We start from the raw sequence: 15,904 nt of genomic DNA on the forward strand, positions 1-15,904 counted from the left end.
ACAAACACAGATAGAGAGGCAGAGCCAGAGCCAGAGGGAGAAGCAGGCTCCCTACAAGGAGCCTGATGTGGGACTCGACCCCAGAACCCTGGGATCACGACCTGAGCCAAAGGCAGACAGACGCACAACCACTGAGCCACCCAGGTGCCCCAAGAGAGAGAATCTTAAGAGGGCTCCATGCCCAGCACAGAGCTGGATGCAGGGCTCAATCTCATAACCCTCAGATCATGACCTGAGCCAAAATCAAGAGTTGGATTCTCAACCAACTGAGCCATCCAGGGACCCCAGTGGTTTCCAATCTTGAATAGATAGGCCATTATTGGATATAGCCAGTGTATAGAATCAGAATTTGGATGGAAAAGGACAGATCTATGAGCAGACCCAACTTTGTGATTGGAGAAAAAGCAGACTGGCAGATATTGTAAGTTGTTGTCTGCCATTTGCTCATTCTGAGGACCAGAGGCCTCAGCTTAGCCCCCAGGGTATACGTGGTGGTGTAAAAAGACAGGACCTTCAGATGAGGAGACTGAAGTGTGAAAATATTTGAAAGGGTTAACTAGTAATGAGGAAGATTCAGAAGTTAGGAAGGAGGCTGGTATTTGTGAAAGGAAAAATAATAAATATAAGGCTTTGGGGAAAGAGTTACAAGAGCTGGAGAGAAGGAAATCCACATGGAAGGACAAGTTGGGAGGCAAATGGGATTCAGGCTGATGAATATCGGGAATATTGTTGGTCTTGGGGGGCAGGGCAGTGAAGGTGGCAGACCACACAATGATTCTTAAAGCCCATATCACTTTTACTCACATTCCATTGGCTTAAATCAAGTCATATGTTCAGGTCTGAAATATATGGTGCAAACATCCCCTCAGTGAGGGGCCTGGTGTGGCAGGCAGACTCTAAGATAGACTCTAATTATACCCACATCTGGATATTCACCCCTGGCATAATTCCTTTGTATGTGGACAAGACCTGTGACTTATCTCTAACCTACACACTATGGCAAAGGTGAGGGAGTGCCACTTCTGTTATTATGTGATGAAAGATGAAAATGTCTTACTAGTGAATGTCCTTCCTTGCTAATTTTGATGAAGCGTTCTGTCCATGTTGAGAGCAGTGATATGGAGAGAGCGCCACATGACAGGGTGGCTTAAACTGACAACCAACAAGAAAAAAAAAATCCATGGAATAAGGAATTCTGTCAATTAGCTACATGAGCTTGGAAGCATATCCTTTTCCAGGTGAACATTCAAATGAGAGCCCAGCCCTGACTGACAACTCCTTTATAGGCTGTGAGAGACACTGAAGCAAAAGACACAATTAAATTGTTCCTGGAACTGGGCGACAGGCACTGAGGGGGGCACTTGATGGGATGAGCACTGGGTGTTATGCTATATGTTGGCAAATTGAACTCCAATAAAAAAATTTAAAAAATAAATTAAAAAAAATAAATTGTGCCTGGAACCCTGATTTACCAAGTCTATAAAATAATACACAAATATTAAGTTACTAGTTTGTGGTAATTTGCTATGCAGCAATAGTTAACTAATATGCCCATATTTGAGGGGCTTGATAGGAAAGGATAGAAAGATAATTCAATATGCTACAGTAGTCCACTTTTCTGGTCATATATATCCACCCCCTTATACTTAGCATGCAAAATATCCTCACCCCCTCCCAAAAGGAGACAAAAATTTCTATCATTTCATGCCGGGGTTCAAAGTCCAGGATCTCATGTTAGTTTCTATGTAGGTTTCAGATGTACTCTTCTCTTACTTCAGAGTCTTGTGAACTAAAAAATCACAATTTATCTGTCTCCATACCTAAGAGTCAATGAACGAACAGAGACAGGATAATCACAATGAACATTACCATTTGGAAAGGGAAAGATGGGAGACTGTGGTAATGTCTTACATTGATGGTTACTAATGGACAATTCCTCCTGGTGTTCCTCTTACTTAGTCCCCTCGTCTTGATTTAATTGTTTAAAAACTAACTTTTTTATGTACTAGGATACCAAAAACTTCATTTGACTTGCTTTATTGCAATATTTGTTTTATTGCAGTGGTCTGGAACTAAACCTGCAGTATCTCTGAGGTATGCTTGTACTGCTTTTGGCCTGTAACTCCACTTTTTATTTTCTATAGGATTTAAAAGACAAATGCATAGAAAATAATAAATCTACATTAATAGGTTCATAATATATAAAGTTTCATTTATAGCATCAATTAAAAAGGAGAGGTAGAGTTGTAAAGAAGTAGAATTTTTGGATATGACTGAAAGTAAATTGGTATCAATTAAAAATAGACTGTTATAACTTTAGGATGTTATATGTAATCCCCATGGTAATCACAAAAAGTATTTTTTAAAAGATTTTACTTATTTATTCACGATAGACATAGAGCGAGAGAGAGGCAGAGACATAGGCAGAGGGAGAAGCAGGCTCCATGCCAGGAGCCTGACGCGGGACACGATCCCGGGACTCCAGGATCGCGCCCTGGGCCAAAGGCAGGCACCAAACCGCTGAGCCACCCAGGGATCCCACAAAAAGTATTTATAAAATATACACCAAAAGGAAATAAGAAGGGAATAAAAATATGTGAGTAGAAAAAATTAACTAAATACAAAGAAAAGTAGTCATGAAGGAAGTGAGGGACAAAAACTATAAGACAAAAAAACCAATGACAAGATGGCAGAAGTAAGTCCTATCTTATCAGCAAAGACTTTAAATGTCAATGGATTAAAATCCACAATCAAAAGGTAGAAATTGACAAAATGGATTAAAAATGATCCAACTAGGGGCACCTGGGTGGTTCAATTGGTTAGGTGGCTGACTTCAGCTCAGGTCATGATCCCAGGGTTTAGGGATCTAGCCCTGAATTGGGCTCTCTGCTTGGTGGAGAGCCTGCTTCTCCCTCTCCTCCTCCCCTCCCCTCTTCTCATGCTCTCTCTCTCACTTGCTTTCTATCACAAATAAATAAAATCTTTAAAAAATAAAGATAAATAAAAATTAAAATAAATGATCCAACTATATACTATCTACAGAGACTCACTTTAGATCTAAGGATACCATAATGTGTAAATGAAAGGATGGGAAAAAGATATCCATGCAAATAGTAGCTAAAAGAGAACAGGGTGTCTATACTAATATCAGATAAAATAGACTTTAAGTTAAAAACTGTTATAAGAGACAAGAAGGACATTATATAATGATAAAAGGATCAATTCACCAAGAAGATAAAACAACTATACATATATAAACATAGCTCTAAACTGTATGAAGTAAATATTTTTAGAATTGGAGACAGAAATAGACAGATCTATAACAACAGTGGGAAACTTCAATACCTCATTTTCAATAATGTACGAAACAACCAGACAAGATATCAATAAGGAAACAGAGGACTTGAACACCACCAAAGTACCAAATACACCTTACAGTCACATACAAACCATTCTTCCCAACAACAGAAAATATTTTTCTTAAGTGCACATGAGCATTCTTCAGGATAGACAATATGTTATTAGACCACAAAACAATCATTAATAAATTTTAAGAGACTAAAATCACACAAAGTACCTTTCCAATCGCAATGGAATGTAAATAAAAAATTAATAGCAGAAAGAAAACCAAAATATTCACACGTATGTGGAAATTAAACACCACACTTTTAAGCAACTAACAGGTCAAAGAAATTGCAAGAGATATTAGAAAATATTTTGAGACAAATGAAAACAAGACACATGCTAAAACTTATAGAATATGATAAAAGCAGTATTAAAGAGACAATTTATAGCTGTAAATGCTTATGTTAAAAAGATTTCAGTTCAACATCTTATATACCTTAAAGAATTAGAAAAAGAACAATGTAAACTCAAAGCTAGCAGAAAGAAGAAAATAATAAAGATCAGAGAAGAGAATGATAATATTTGGTTAGGTTGCCTAAAATGTATAGTACAGGAATTCAGAATCATTTTCCTTTCTGTTAGAAATTCAACAATATGCATTCAGTTTTAAAACACTTCTTCAGGCAATGAGACATAATTATAGACAAACTAACCTGAAACAGAAATAGTTGTCCCCTTTTTCTGGTTGAGCCTGGAGTTGAGGATGGAACAGAGCACAGTCTTTTTGAGTTCAGTTTCCAGGACTGAAGATTTATTGGAGAATAGACTTTTCTCATGTGTTCTGTCATTTTCAGAATGTGGCTTTTAATTATGTGCTTAGAGGTTTCCAGATTGCCTTAGGCTCCAGATAACACCTTGCAGCTTTACATACCAGATGGACCGCTTTGGCATTACTGGTCTTGATGAGAACATGTGAGGAACTTTCTATTCCTGTGAAATGAGAAGGGAACAAGCAGCTCAACTAAGAAATCAAGTGTTTTGGTTCTAGTTTGAGCATTTTGAATATGATGAACCGAACAGGAGGACTGTAATCTCCTCTACAACTTGGAAAGAAAACAATGATTTTATGAATAATTTTATCAAAATTAATGATTACTCCAAGCAATCAAATTAGCTGAAAAAACAAGAACAAGAAAATTTAAAAACTTGAAATAATTGAAAATTTTAAGAAATAAGATAATAATGAGAAGCTGAGCATAAGCATAGCAATTTCAGAAACACTAAAATCTGGTTGAATGGCATAGCTCTGATTAAAAGTCCTTTACAGTCTATCCACAGAGCTCAAATTGTCAAAGCAGGGCCCTAGAAATTATGCACTTTACTTAATAGTGTGTCATCCTTGTGCAGAGGCCATGCTAATCTTCTCTGTATTGTTCCAATTTTAGTATATGTGCTGCCAAAGTGAACATTGTACTTTACTTAATAGCAAATTTTACTAACGATTAGTGAAGGATACAAGCAAAATGCAAGCATAAAGAAAGCAACATCTATCTCTGGAAGGGTCCTAACTATCTTCTGTACCTCCAAAAAAAAAAGATTTTTGCACTGGGATGTATTTGGTTTTCATGCGAAGAGATGAGTGTTCACTGTGTGTGTTGTACATGTGTTGCATAGGTTGCCCGAAGAAACTACTTAAGTTCAGAGCTTCTTAGTTTTGACATTCTATCAGTTACACAGAGAACCTACATGACTAACTTCTGTTCTCTAAATTATGCTCCCTCATCCATAAGCAATACAAAAATTCTACTGATGAGAACTTCTTTGGTTATCTTCCTACTTGTAAATTCCATCAGTGTTTACATGGAGGAGAGAGTTAGAGCTGTTGTTAATTCCTTTTTTTTTTTTTTTTTTTTGCAGGGACCTGCATGAATTACAGTATAGAGAGCGGCAGGGAGTATTGAGAGTGAATTAGCATATGCCAGATCATCCTGTGCTCCCCAGACACCATACTGTGCATTGTGAAACATGGCTTCTCTCTCTCTCTCTCTCTCTCTCTCTCTCTCTGTCTCTTTTAAGATTTTATTTATTTATTCATGAGAGATACAGAGAGAGAGGCAGAGACAGGGAGAAGCAGGCTCCCTGCGGGAAGCTCTATGAGGAACTTGATCCCAGAATCCTGGGATCCGACCTGAGCTGAAGGCAGATGCTCAACCTCTGAGCCACCCAGGCATCCCAAATATGGCTTCTCTTAAGGTACCTGGTGGAAGACAAGGACACATTTCTGAGCATGCATGAAAGGGACATTGGCTTCCATGGGAATATTTCTGACCCTCACCTCTCTTAGCCATCCTCTGGGCCCATAATTCTTCATAGTCTAGAACTTCTTTTTATATACTTTCCAGCTTTCCATCTCTGTCTACAGTGAGGATAGATGGGGCATGGAATGCAAAGCAGGGAGCAAGACTAAATGCAGCAGGCATGATAGATGGAATGAATATATTTAGAGTAAATTAGAAATAGAAATGGTACATTGATCAGTTTGTTTCTGATGAAGTTCAAGAATGTTTCAATATATGCAGCACAATAGACTTCAGAGAGGCAGAAAAGCATGAACAATAGACGTGAGTTAGAGGAAGGATCCAGAGATACACAGATGTTCCAATGGCTCTTGAGATTCAAATTTCGAAACTTGGATTTTGTATATTATCTTCTCAAAAGAACAAAACAATAAGCTCATACTAAATTTTATATTATGAAGTTGGTGATTAATATCAGCCTAGAAAAGATGAAATATTCAATAATTAGACTTAATACTTGAGGCTACTGGACAGCCCTAGGAGGAAAAATAAATTTCCACTTATATTGCATACTTTACTGTAGAATAACTTCAAATGGATCAAAGCTCTAAGTGTTAAGATTAAATTAAAATGTATTTAAGAAGATTAAGGGTTATTTAAAATTTTTTGTGTGAGAAAGGCACTTAAAAGTCTGATGAAGGGGATCCCTGGGTGGTGCAGTGGTTTAGCGCCTGCCTTTGGCTCAGGACGTGATCCTGGAGACCCGGGATTGAGTTCTGCGTCAGGCTCCCGGTGCGTGGAGCCTGCTTCTCCCTCTGCCTGTGTCTCTGCCTCTTCTCTCTCTCTCTCTATGTGACTATCGTAAATAAATAAATTAAAAAAAAAAGTCTGATGAAAAATGTACCCACAATAAAATATAAGTAAGTATCAAAAATTTACAATTAGTAATGTTAAGAAATAACCCATAAAACAATAAAAATGGCAACTTAGGTCAAGTGAAAGCTGTATTTCCCTACCATTAAGGAGCTCTCACATATTGATAAAAAGATAAGCATATATGGAACTATTACTTTCCCTCTGTTTCACCAGCAGTTACCCAGACTCTATGAATGGCAATGCCATCACTCCAGTTAGATTGGGCCAAAAACCAAAAAGTAATTATGAGCCTTCTTTTTCTCTTCTGTTTATTTCAGGGAATTCTATTTACCCAACACTCAAAATCTGAACAGCATATGTACATACTATTCTCAGTGTCTGTGTGGTGTTCTAACAGAGCCTGGGAAAGATGGAGTCAAAACTCTTGGTACTTGCTGAATCCAGTATAACTGGAAAGAGTATCAACTTGATATTTCCAGAAAACATTTCCATATTACCATATGTCAAGCTTCTTTTCCAGTAGCTAGAGTTAGAAAACGTTATTTTTTAAGATTTATTTTTTAGAGGGAGCACATGCACACACATGAGCATGGCAGAGGAGTAGAGGGAGAGGGAAAGACAGTCCTAAGCAGACTCCACGCTAAGGCGGGGTGCAGAGCCCCAGGCCTGGCCTCATCTCAGGACCACGAGACCATGACCTGAGCCAAAACCAAGAGTCGGAGACTCAACTGACTGCGCCATTCAGGTGCCCCCATTTTGGGGTTTTGAATCCATGTTTACACAGCTCTAAACATTCAGCTGGACTGGAGTAAAACCTAGTAATTATAATGAACACTAAACCTTGAACACTAAACTATATGTCTGATGAATAACCTCAACTTCACAATAAATAGAAAACAAAAATTACTCCATATTATGATTAATTTGGTTCTTTTTTATGAACTAGATATTTTATCATGGAGCCCATGATACTTGGCTTAATTTTACATGGGGATCTAACTTACGTATCAGATATCCTGTGATATTGTTCCGATTTTGAATTTAGAGTCTAAGGGGATTCAGCATTAGAAAGAAAAATATTTGGGATAAAGAGAATAATTCAATTAGAATGAATCATCTATATCTATATATATAGTATACATAATTATAGTGAGTTTGTCAGCATTTTAGATAAATGCATTTTAAATTTCTATCCTATGTAAATTGTTTAAAAATAACATGAAGCAACTAATATCCAAAAAATTAACTCAAATGTAGAAGGGTTGTCAAGTAGGTCACCTATACTATTATTTAAATTTTTCCTGCCAGTCTTTAACCTTTAGCCACATGGTTTAAGGGAAGATTTTGAGAGCTTCGACGTTTCTTTGTTTTTCAAAACATTCAGCCCAATGTCTTAATTATGGCAATGTCAACTTAAGAACTTATCTGGATTTTTTTCTACAGACTCTGTCACTTGAATCAGATGCCAAAAAAATATTGCTGCCAATGTCGTAAGAGCTACCACACTCAGGCCAGAAACAGTAGGCCTAATTCATGGACCTTTCTGGTCAGTAAGGGGTGTAGGTACCATGAACACAAAGAAGTCATACTACATACGAAGTAACCTGTCATAACTACTGGGTGACTTAGTCCTTATCCAATTGCTGCTAGCTTATCATAGACTCTACCTCCTTTCTCCCGATCTCAACTGATGTTCACTGACTCTTACATTATCATCTCTAAACTCCCAGGCCTGCCCTTCTTCCAACAATCGTGTTTTCAACTGACGGCAATCCTAGGTCATACATTCTCTATCCCTAAAAAATATATATTAAATAACACTTAAAGTTGAAGAGCTGCAGTTACTTAAACCTCTATTTTCCCATGCACAGAATCAAGAAATTTTTTATTCATTTGGCAGATATTTACTGGATACCTACTCTGTAACAGGCATTGTTCTAAACTTTAGGGACATTTCCAGGAAGAGCAATGAGGCCAGAGTACCTGGAGCTGTGAAATCAAAACTAGGGTGTAGTTGGTACTCCTGTTACTTTTCCTTCAAATAATACAAACCACTATTTGTGTTCTTTCAAATACAGATGAAATACAACTGCAGTGCACTCTGAGCATCATGCTAAATATTAAAATATTCTTAAAGGTATTATAATTTTTAAATGTATCAACATATAAACTAACTGAAAGAATATTAAAGCAAATTGTATATGGCCTGCAAATGAAAAATCCTAATCATAAAGCAAAAATAATTGAGTAAATAGGAGTGTGTGTGACCTATTGTATTATGTTAGGGCCCACTGCAAAATGAATATATGGGGACACTTGTTCAAAAATTCAAAAGAAAGGACTACTAAGAATACTAAAATATTAAGATTTTACCTCTAAAAATATTTTGTTACTTATAAAATATAATAGAGGTAATAGTGATATATAAGAATATAAATTTTTTAATTGTGAAAAAATATTATTTTGGTGTCAAAATTTATATAAAATAATGAACAAAGTACTATATTATTGTAGTATCTTGATTTAGATATTTTTAGCTTGCCTTTATGCTAATTTATTATGTCTTCAAAATTTATGCCTTTAGTAACTTTATTTTCAAATTGATATAATTGAAAGTAAAGTGAGTTGCTCTTGGCAAAACCAAGATTGCAACTAATTTTTCATAATTTTCAATTTTGAGAAGACTATTTCCACTAATGCAACCATTCCTGGAACTGTTAAGAGTATTTTTATAGACTGTAACAACACTGGGAAATATTTCTGATAAATTATCTTGAAGTATAAATTACAGTACATTTACAATTGATGAGTTTCACAACACTTTTTCTGAAATGATTTAGATTTTCATACAGCTGAGTTTCCTGTCTGAATTTAACTTTAAAGGTTATGCAATGGCAATTTAATGTTTCCTATAACATTTCCTGTAACTTGTGGAGGTCATGCAAGGAACCAAAAGTGCCTTCATGAAATAACACACACCACCTGTTTATGCATTGTCTATATGTTCAATTAAAAGGAAAAAATAATTTTCAAATTGTCTTGTTAATAATTGGTTTATGCAAAGCTTTATGTACAAAAATGGAGTTTTTTTCTGTTGAATTAGGTGACCTTGAAATGTAATTTGTATTTCTAAGCCTGTGGGTATTTACATTGACCCAGCAATTTTCAAATTTTTGGAGACTCTGAACTCTTTGAAGAATTCTAATAGCTTCTTGATATGCTTTATTGCAATGTCCATGGATATGCTGTTATTTTATAAGAATTTGCTGACAAAGATTACTGCCTGGGCATCTACAGTACCTGTTCTGGTACTTAGGCAAGAGAGTTAATAATTACAGTCACTAGAGGGGTGGGATCCAGGACTGGTTAGCAAGGCAGCCTCCCACCCAGGTCCCTGTGCTGTCCCATGTGGAGCCCCTCTTCTCTCTTGGGGCTGTACCCACTGTTATCACCACTATTGCTCTTGCTCTCCCATGTTAGTGATCCATTTGCACATACAGACACAGCTATGAGGCCAACTGCTCAGGGCCTGTGTCACCTGCCTTGCTTACTGGTTTCAATCAGCAACAATTATCACTGCTTATAGTCTGTGGGATAGGTAGGCTTACCTGGGTAGTTCTTCTCTAAATGGTATGAACTGTGGCTGCAGTCATTCAGCTGATTTGGAATGTCCAAGATGGCTTGCTGGAGGTTCAACTGGTTTGGAATGTCCAAGATGGTTCATTCACTGGAGGTTCAACTAGCTTGGAATGTCCAAGATGGTGGCAGTTGGGCCTTTGTGGAAGGTGGGGATCTCATGTGGGGCTATCATCTGGAGCACTTTGATTTTCCTCCATCTGGCCTCTCCAGGTGGCTCACTTTAGGCTTCCTTAAAAGTATTGTAGTTTCAGGATAATCACTCTCTTTTCTAGGGTGGCTGGATTCTCAGAGTACAGAATTGGAAGCTCTCAAGCCTTTTTTAAGGCTTAGGATAGGAATTAGCACAAACTTATTTCTGCAGTATTTTACTATTAAAACAAGTCACAAGGCCAGCTTAAATTCAACATCCATCCTTCCCTCCCACCCTCTGTCTTTCCTCCTCTCATCTACTCTGATCTATAGCCATCTCCAGTATCACAGCCTGGGTCTGTATAAAAAAGCTAACTTCATATCCAGTTGGATACACATCACATACAATTTATGACCTAACCATCCGTTCCTCATGAACAGTGTCACCATTTTGACTTGCATTAACAATCTCATAACTTAAGACATGGTCAAAATAAATTTCTCCATGGAATTTGCTGGGACCACTTCCTAGAATTCACAGAGTATGCTCCATTTTCTTTGGTAATCCTAGTGGCAGACATATAGTAACTATTCATACTTTTGTACCAAATATTTTTCTATCGCTTCCTTCTCTCTGTCTTCTGAAGTCCATAGTCTTTACTAAAACTATTTTCATCACAGTTGACCGTGGTTTGAAGATCAGGCACTTTGTCTTCTTATTCTTCATCAATCTGTGTAATGTGCTTTTTAAAATTTTAACTAAAGGAAAATTACAGGGGATCCCTGGGTGGCGCAGCGGTTTGGCGCCTGCCTTTGGCCCAGGGCGCGATCCTGGAGACCCGGGATCGAATCCCACATCAGGCTCCCGGTGCATGGAGCCTGCTTCTCCCTCTGCCTGTTGTGTCTCTGCCTCTCTCTCTGTCTCTCTGTATGACTATCATAAATAAATTTAAAAAAATGTTAAAATAAATAAATAAATAAATAAATAAATAAATAAATAAATAAAGGAAAATTACAGACCTTTTGGTACAATGAGTTCCAACCATGTTGACCCTAGGGTCATAAATCATCCAGGTTTGTCTGGGACTAGACCATTTTAGTAATGAAATTTATGTGTCTCAGGGAACCCCTTTTCGTGATACAAAAACTCTCAGTTTTCTGTAATGGGTGCAGAATGTTGGAGGAAAATTCTAAAACCAGCATAGCAGCCCTCAAAAATAGGTCTGAAAGAACTTATTTTAATATCAAATGAACTCAGCATAGATTATCTACCTTCTTTAGTTACTGCCACTGTTTTACCTCTGAGCCCTGATATTAGTAATCACAATTTATAGTTCATAGTAATAAATCACCCATTGCTGCATCAGTCTTAAGTGTGCAAATTAATTGCACATGTACTCATGACCATTGCCCATATACCTTTGACTTTCTTGTAGATTAACTATGATACACTGCATCAAGATAGTGGTAAATTTATTTGTGAAAAAATTCTGGCTGAAACCCACAGTATAATAATCATGAATAAAACTATACAAGTATCACCATAATCAAATTGCTTAAATCCAGTGATAAAGGGAAAATACAAAAAGCAAAAGAAAAAAAGACATATTCTTCTGTAATAAGAATTACAGCAGACTTGTCAGAAGGAAACACAATAGAAGAGAGTAACTTTTTTTAATTTTTATTTATTTATGATAGGCACACAGTGAGAGAGAGAGAGAGGCAGAGACATAGGCAGAGGGAGAAGCAGGCTCCATGCACCGGGAGCCCGACGTGGGATTCGATCCCGGGTCTCCAGGATCGCGCCGTGGGCCAAAGGCAGGCGCCAAACCGCTGCGCCACCCAGGGATCCCTGAGAGTAACTTTTTTAAAGCATTAAATTTTTTAAACTGTCAATCTACAATTTACTCATCAGAAGTAAATTTTAGAAGCAAAAGTAAAATACTTATTCACCTTATTCACCTATTACTATCACCTACCAAAGGTGAAGGAATTCACTACTAATAGAGCTGCACCACAAATGTTCAAGGAAGTCCTGTAATCACAGAAAGCTATAACAGATGGTAATCTGGAAAATGATAAAAATAGGGACAAATGTAAGATTTTTATCCCTTAATATTTAAATATCTTCAGATGATTGCTTAAAGCAAATATAAGAATATATTTGTGGGTTTTATAACCTATGTAGAGGTAAAATGGGTGACAAGACAGGTACCAAAGCAAGGATGGGGTAAATGGAAGTGTATTATATTTTTGTATGGCTCTTAAATTGGCATTAGTATAATATAATAATAACTGTGGTATGTTAAAGATATGTATTATAAATGTTTAGCCAAGAACCCATCAGGATCTAAAATAAAATCATAAACATAATGAAAGAAAGTATAATCAGAGGGAAAAGAATACAAACAGATAAGCAAATAGAAAAGAAAGAGAAAGGTGTTAAACACAAACATATCAATAGCAGCATTAAATATAAATGGCCCAAAACACCCAATTAAATGTCAGAGATTGTCAGATTGGATTTAAAAAAAAAAAGACACAACTATATGCTGCCAATAAGACATTCAATAAAACATAAACATTGCTGAAAAGTAAAAAGATGACAAATAATATACTTATGCTAACAGCAATCCAAAGTAAGTGGAAGTGGTTATGTTAATATCAACCAATTAGAAATCAGAGTATAGAATATTACCAAAGTAAAAGGCCATTTAGTAATGATTAAGGGTCAATTTTATCAGGAAGATAAAGAAATCCTAGTTATTTGTGCACCAAATAACCGAGTTTAAAAATACTTGAACCCTGGGACGCCTGCGTGACTCAGTAGTTGAGCTCAGGTTATGATCCTGGAGTCCTGGGATTGAGTCCCACATTGGGCTCTCTGCATGAAACCTGCTTCTCCCTCTACCTATGTCTCTGCTTCTCTCTCTCTCTCCCTCTGTGTCTCTCATGAATAAATAAATAAAATTTTTAAAATACTTGAAGCCACAAAACTGATGGATCTACAAGAAGAAATTGACAAATTTACAATATATTCAGAAATTTCAATAACAATATCTCAGTAATTGGTAGAACATGTAGAAGGAAAATCAGTGAGGATACAGTAGACTTAAAGATGACTCTCAACCAACTTCACCTCACTGCCACAGGACACAAAAATAACAAAATACACAAAACAACAAAATGCAAATTTTTCTCAAGGTCACACAGACCATTTACACAGATAGACCACATCCTGTGTCATAAAATTACATTTCAGCAAAATACAAGGAATGTACCTTACTTGAGTCCTTATTAGCATTACCTATTGTGAAAAAAAATCATGAGTGGGATCCTAGATGTAATCCTGGAATAGAAAAAGGACATTTGTGGGAAAGCTGATGAAATTCCAGTGACATACTTAATTTAGGTAGTAATGTTGTTATCATTGTGAATTTCCTGGTTCTAATCATTGCACTATGGTGTATAAGTTATTAACAGTAGGGGAGGCTGGGCGAGGAATATATGGAACCTCTCTACTAGTTTTGCAACTTTACTATAGGTCTGAAATAAGGTTTTAAAGAAATGTATACCAATTTTTGCCTATTAAATAGCTTTTGCCAGTTGTTGGCAAAAATATAGGTTATATAGCCAAAATGACATAGGTTGCAAACCTAGCTTTACCATTTACTGCCTTGTGTGACCTTGTATAAGTTATTTAAGTCCTCTGAACCTCTATTTTCTTAATCTGTAAAACTGAGATGAAGCCTTAATTATAAAATCGCTGGGAGAATTAGGTATGTAGGTAAAGTGCCAAGTATAATGCCTGGCATGGAGTAGGTAAGCTGGAAGACTAAGTTTTTCTTCCCAAACAAACCATTCAATTCATGGCATGATTGAGTTGACCTATGTCATGTCCTTATCCTTATGGAGACCATAGTCCAGAGAGGAAAACATTTAGATCATTTCTATTTTACTCAATTCTTTTCCTATGGCACTTGCAAATCTATATGCATTATCTATGATTTAGCATATGTGATTTCCATGAGCAGGGGAAGAGAAAAAGAGAAAAGTTTGCAATCCACTCAACCACACTCCAAGCTCTTTGAGGGTCTGTGTTTCTTACTTCTCTTGATTCACCACCCAGACCTGAGCACAGGACCTTTTGCGATTGTATCAAAGTCAATAGATAGTAAAAAGGGGAGAGAAACCTGACCATCCACCCAGAATCCTTTGTGGGGAGGCTGAGGTTTATGGTTTGTTTGTTTGTTTGTTTGTTTGTTTGTTTTTCATGGAAGGGGGAGCTGTGTCCTCTACCCCTGAGCTGCTGTGGCCTTTTTCTTTCTTCTTCACCCCTAGAAGTTTCATGGCAGGCTAAGGACCAGCAGAAAGATGATAATTGGGGTTGATTTGTCCTCTCCAGCCTATGGTGTGGGAATGCTTTCTAGTGGGAGTTCTGTCATTTTCCTTTCTCTCCCTCTAGGCTTGGTTTGGGAGACCTTTTAGCTTCCATCCTATTTAATCATGTAGCCTTCCTTCTGCAAGCTTGAGATGAGGGATCCCACTAGTGGGACTCTAGTTGTTTCTGACAAAGGCTTGCTGGTCGCCTGTGCTCTACAATCACCACACTCATGCTGTCCTCTGGGGAGAGACTGGCAGCTCCTGTTGACAAGCTAGAATTGCCCTCTTAGAACACTGTTACAATATTAAGACCTTACTTCCTAGGTGGGGACGTGTTGGAAGCACCTGCTCTGGCCACGTAGGCTCTGCTGCCTCCTGGATCCATGAAGCCTGCTCCTGCCAGCACAAAATTGATCTGTCTTAAATCAGGACATGGTGGATTCCATGTCCACAGCACCTGCCATGGCTCTTGTTGTCACTGCTATCCCTGCTCTGCTGCTGCCCCTTTGCCAGGCACTCTAAGCATTACTGGAAGAGGAGACCTTAAATATCTCAGGAATGATGTGAAGTCTGACTCTGACCTGGTCTTGATACTCTTCCCCATGGATCTTCATGACCTGTGCTGAGGGAGAGGAGGAACAAACAGAGAAGAAAATGAATGATTCCAGTAACGCCTGCTCCCCCTCTTCCTGTAGATGAATAAATTAAGGGCTTATGATTAGAAGAACCTCTGAAGTCATCAAGTCCAGTCTCATGGTTTAATGCAGGAATCCCCTGGCTAGTACCAGTTTTGCTTGAACAGTTCCAGTGTCTGAGAGAGCACTACCCCGATTCACCAGTGAACATCCACATACACCTTCATTTTAAACATTTTTATTCATATATCTGCAGAATAGATTCCTAGAAGTGAGACTGCTCACCAAGGATTATGTACATTTGAGATTTTGATAGTTACTGACAACTTGCGCACGTGTACATAGCCTGTTTGCACTCTTTGATGTCTACAAAAATCAGTGCATGACTATCAGGCAGACTTTTGACTCTGTTAGTTAAGAATGTCCCACAATAGAGAGTCTGAGTGGCTTAGTCAGTTAAGCGTCTGCCTTTGACTCAGGTCAAAGGCTAGGGTCCCTCAGCAGGAGGTCTGCTTCTCCGCTCCTTCTGCTGTTCCCCCTGCTTGTGCTCATTCTCTCTCTCTCTCTCTCTCTCTCTTTCTCTCTCTCTTTCTCGTAAAT

General features: G+C 37.6%; 1 protein-coding gene and 1 non-coding gene across 27 annotated transcripts in view; both read right to left on the reverse strand.

Annotated features, from left to right (window-relative positions):
• Positions 1–10,477, reverse strand: part of LOC140632457 (zinc finger protein 300-like) — a 187,255-nt gene extending 176,778 nt beyond the window's left edge. For 4 of the 26 annotated variants that reach the window (XR_012030019.1, XR_012030018.1, XR_012030017.1 and 1 more), the window contains exons 1-2: positions 10,127–10,464; positions 4,059–4,335 (exon numbers count right to left, since the gene is read on the reverse strand). The gene's annotated coding sequence lies outside the window, so the exon portion shown is untranslated. Of the gene's footprint in view, positions 1–4,058; positions 4,336–10,126 lie in introns of all 26 variants that reach the window. The other 22 variants (XR_012030034.1, XR_012030038.1, XR_012030037.1 and 19 more) reach the window with 16 other exon arrangements.
• On the reverse strand, positions 4,710–4,812 carry LOC140632849 (U6 spliceosomal RNA). Its single transcript, XR_012030516.1, has one exon. It is a non-coding gene; the product is annotated as a U6 spliceosomal RNA (small nuclear RNA).
• Positions 10,478–15,904: the final 5,427 nt, after the last annotated feature.

This window comes from Canis lupus, chromosome 4 (genome assembly GCF_048164855.1).
Source record: "Canis lupus baileyi chromosome 4, mCanLup2.hap1, whole genome shotgun sequence".
NCBI lineage: Eukaryota > Metazoa > Chordata > Mammalia > Carnivora > Canidae > Canis > Canis lupus.